Source organism: Gymnoscopelus microlampas, assembly GCF_963454915.1.
Source record: "Gymnoscopelus microlampas genome assembly, chromosome: 22".
NCBI lineage: Eukaryota > Metazoa > Chordata > Actinopteri > Myctophiformes > Myctophidae > Gymnoscopelus > Gymnoscopelus microlampas.
Genome location: NC_139959.1, coordinates 24,061,086 through 24,066,274, shown reverse-complemented (window position 1 = coordinate 24,066,274; position 5,189 = coordinate 24,061,086).

Sequence of the window (5,189 nt, the reverse complement as noted above, 5' to 3'; positions counted from 1 at the left end):
GGCGTGGGGGCGGTGGGGGCGGTGGGGGGTCCTGGTTGACTCGTGATTTACGGCAGCAAGTTTCGGCTGGGATGAATGCTGGAGATCAATGTCGCAAAAAAATACATTGTATTCCCTTCGTCAACGTCCTGTGGGTCCCTAAGGAAAGGAGACACACAAATGAATTGGATCTGGCAACACAATATCGATCACTCCCGAAACACATGGTGGTGGTGTTATCGAGGGCCCCTGCGCATTGATACTCCCATACTACCCCAATAAATACGTAAATTGACTTAGATTGGGAGATTTGTTAAGCACACACACTCTTTTCCAGCAATGCCTCGTGTCACACTATAGGCACTCATACCCGGGAGAAGCCCAGTTTGGTTCTGTTGGCCACTGATCAGAGCTTCTTTGCTACAGTAGGTGGTGAGAGTAGAGCTTGTAAAGCAAGGATTCCTACTGGTTCCTGTCTAATTACAGGCTGCTCTAAACATGCTCTAAAATCTCCTTCTACAGCACTGCCACCCAAGTGTGGAATGCCCTGACCCCATCCCTTAAAAAATGTGGTTCACTGGCTTCCTTGAAAATTCACCTTTCAGGAGGCCAAAGGGGGAGGTAATTATCACTTCTCCCTTAGACAGGAGACCCCCCCATGCAGTAAGCCTGGTCTCTATACTGCCTCCCCCTGGTCAGCCGGGGCGCCTGATGGAGGCGAAAGGAACTGCTTGGAATAACGTGTTCCTTCCACGCGCTACGTCCAACCGGGGACCCCCCCCCCCTCTTCGTGATACGAATCGGCCTGCTCACTCCTCATGCATTGAAGGAAGCATGAGCTCAGTTCGGGGCTTTCCCCAGGCTGGCAGTGGGAGAGTAGCGCCAAGGATTACAGTTTAGGCAATTATTGGCACTGGGTGAAAAAATGGGTTACAAAAATGTGGGATACGAATATGATAAAAATATATATATATATATATAATTAGCGACGCCTAGGTGACAAAAATAGAACAACTACTGTAACTACTCTGAATGATTGAGTGAAACATTGAATGTAACATTTTATATTTTTGGCAACTAAGGGGACTTATAAAATAACCACATTCCAAGCAGCCAGACGTGGAGCGGAGGTCCGAGGTCTCTCCTGTAGTGTGATTATTTGTAGTATAAGTGACTCGCTCCCAGTTGTTTAGGTTGACTTAGGTCGGTGAATGCTCCCCAGGTGTTCATCATGCTCTGTGTTGCTCAGACACAATTATCTGTGCTGCTGTTGTGAACCTCTCACTATATATACCTCACTGTGTGGCCCCCCCAGGACTAGCTCTGATAGGTCATTTGGGTATGCATACATAATGTATGGGCTTTGGGAAGTTAATCCTAATAAATCTTCCTTTCTAAGAAGCTTAGAGATACTAACAAGCATTCATTGAGAACCACCGGGGAATACTGAACACATTTGCTTTTGTTCCAAACTCTTGAATAAGGATTCTAGTGTCAATGGAGGCAGGAGAGTGAGCAAAGAATCTCTTACTGTCTTTGAGTAAATTAGTATTATGGTTCTGTTGATGAATGGAACAATTCCACAGTGAATCCTATGAATAGAAATCTAATGAGATCTCAAAGTGAAACATTGCTCATTCCACTCACACACAGAGAAAGTCTGGCTGAATGAAGCCACATAATCAAGAGAAAGATGCAAATGAAGTTCATCACTTGTTAAGGTGATGTTTGTGCAAGTTACTGTGTATGTCATTTAGAATGTAGGACCTACATATATAGCAACAAGTTGTAGTCTATCTATCTATCTATCTATCTATCTATCTATCTATCTATCTATCTGTCTATCTGTTGATTGACTGATTGATGTTTATCTATTGACCAAAATGCATGCATATATGACTATATTTGTACATATCTGTCACAAGGATATCACCAAAAAAAGGATAGAACAGCAACAAAATAAGTTTGAGAGCTTATTTCCACTGTGGTCCTTTTGCTTTGGTTGTGTATGAGACAGGAACTCAATGAGCTGGATTTACTAAGCCACAACACATACTGGTCAGAGAATGCACTGTGTGGAACGTACTGTAGCTTACAAAGGTTGCAGCTAACTACGGTATATTCTCTGTTCTGAAAACATGCGTGTGTGCACGTGCACGCGTGCGTGCGTGTGCGCGTGCGTACGTGAGAGAGTGTGAGATATAAAAGTTGAACGGCAAATACTGCTCTGTAGACAACCTCCAAAGTTTAATTACATTTCTTTGAAGCTATGTATGATGCCATGGGATTCGAACGGGAAATAAATATGTGAATATTCAGTGAGTTTTCGTATTTTTTCACGTGTTTCATTTTTAAGCTCTCACCTCGTCTGACTGTGCCGCTTCGCCTCCAAGCAAGATGATAGTGTTTTCTCTGCTCCTCCCCCATGCTCCTTCCCACGTCCTCCCTATCCGCTTTTTTGCTTTATGATTTAAGGCTCCAAATCATGTACGGACTTAATTCCAGAGGTTATGTTAAAGGTTAGAGCAGCCATACAAGCCAAGTGAGCAGCACAGAACCCCCCGGAGTCATCCATTCTCAGACCATTCAGGCACCGGTTACTTCACACTGGGTGGGATTATTATTGTTATTATTTTTTTTATTATAATATGTAATTAAAAAAGAGTGCAGTGACCGTTCGGGGGATGCTCACTATTCAGAACACGGGACGTCCATGGAGAACCCCTCATCCATTTGACATGACTTCACACTCAACACTGCACCTCCGTGGGCCCTCGGCAGCACACCTGCATAGTGTGAAAGTTCTTGAGATAAGTAAAGGAGATACATACAGACAGAGATTCCTGGAACTAGAAAAAATTGCCCTTTGGGCATTTGGCCCCTTCCTCTGCAAACTACATTAGAATATTTAGTGTATATTCAACCCGGCCCGTGGGCCATGACAAATGGAGGAGGACACGATGGCAGTGCTTAAAAGTAATGATTTAGTTTAGTGATTTATTAACAAAATGAACTTAGATAATACTTTACAAAAGGTATGAGGTGTGTAATTCAGTAATCAGTAGTGTCAGCAATGTATGGATGTGTGTTCAATGCAGTGTGGGGTGTTGTAAAGTGTGTGAACTCAGTCATAAGGCAAAGAAACAAAAGGGTGCTGTCATCTGGTGAGGGATTCCTAAAATGGCTGCCACCCACTCTTATATAGGGCTCCAGGGAGCATTGATCAGGTGCTCCCAATGCACCTAATGAGGAACCCCAAGTTGGCCGACGCCTATGGGATATCTGTGAGAGATAGAGACACATAGGGGAGTACACCATACAACCACACAGGCCCTGCAAGCCAGGCCAAGGGGCCGTGACAATATCATCTTTTTATCTCCCAATATCAGTGCAAATACATTATCAACTGTTGTGAGAGAACAAATTTACATCTCGCCCCTCCTGTCTTTTCCTTTCAACTTGTTGGTTTGTGTCACAAAGCTGCCACCGCAGTACTGTAAGTAACAAGGTTGGCATGATCATATACCGAGTTGCATTCCCGACATCAGGAAACGCCTGTCTTGTAATTAATCTGGTCGGATGATAATTGCAATCGCATTTTCTAATTATCATTCAAGGCCGACCTTGAGTTTTTAATAGCATTTCGGATATTAATCTCTTATGTGCCATGCCTATTAAGCATTAGAGGCCAACATGTCTTTTTTTTCCCCAGAATTTTTCTGAAAAGTCAAACTGAATTATCAGACTTATTTTGTCCATTAAATGGTGCAGCATATTAAAACAAGTTGTTTAAGGGCACTTGTAGCCAGCTTTTCAACAAGTTGCCTATGGACTTATAAATAGCTTGAACAGCCTAAAGGTCCTTACACGCCGGGGGGCGATTTTTTCATGCGAATAATAAGTTGTTGTTTTTTTAAACGTATAAAGTCAATGCAAGCTTCCACATCTGTTTCGCGGAGCGAAAAAGCATCTTTTATTTATTGGGACGAGTCCGAATTTTGCGTATATTCGCTTTATCGCCGGTGTGTAATGACCTTAACAAACCTTTCCACTATGCTTTGAAAACAATCATGTCGCCGCCCCAATATGAAAGACCAATATAAAGACTTTAGATTGGTTTTGCAATGCACTATTTGTTTCACTCTCTCTTATTTGTTCCACCCAGTTTTAGCAACAAAAGCTGTGAGAGTGTCCTCAGTCTCTATTGAGCACAGCATTTAGAAACTGATTAGAGAGTCTAACAAGAAACTGACTGGGTTGTCTTATTTCATATTTGTGTGCTTAGGTCCAATGTACCTACAGTATATGCATAAGCACTGAAAGTGAATGTACATAGCAGGCACCAATATGCAAGCCCCTTTCAGTGCCTTACCATAATGTAATTCCCCAGAGAAGCTATTATACTAAACATGTGTTTGTTTGTTTTTCTTTTCTTGAAAATAATCCAAGCTAAGAAAATGTTGGGCTGTACTGTGCTGCCTGTAGCAGCTATTCCTTGCACAAGGTCATGCAGTATTTGCGGTTCCTGTACTTACACTAATATGATTTATTTGAAATGGGGACCTTAAGATAAATCTATCATCTGAGCCTCCCTCTACCCTGTTCATTGTTATTATACAGTATATGTTTTCCAAAGGTCTAAAGCGTGCCGTCGCAATATCCTTTCCACAGTTATTGGCAGTTGAATGTAGGTTGTTTTGTAGCGAAGAGCGCCATCTAGCGTAAAAACTGAAAACGCACAACATACATCAAAACACGTCATTGGCAGTCAATTAAGTTAAGGTGGACTGTCTCATCAAAGTCTCAACGAGGTGCGGTGTGTGGAACTGCTGTATCACCATGTAATAATTATGTTCGTTCAATGTCAACTTTTCAATAGTACAAAGGATTGGAACACTCAACTCTCAAGACCTGGATTCGTAAAAAAGGGAAGATCCGCACTCACAAAATCATTGAAAATGTTTATTTTTAAAGTCCTTGTATAGGCTACTTAGCAATGCTGTGTTTACTGATTCAGCATCACAGATGGATTTCACTCTGAATTTCAATGCAGCACCTTCTGTTTAACACCTTGTTGAATCTCCGGTCTGAGTCACACTGGTATTATGTTGCCTTTAAGATCTTACAGCATCAGTGGTTGGTGGTGTTTACCAGTGAGGAGGCTTACTAACAGCATGTTTTTGAAGAGCTTATCAAACAACACATTTTGT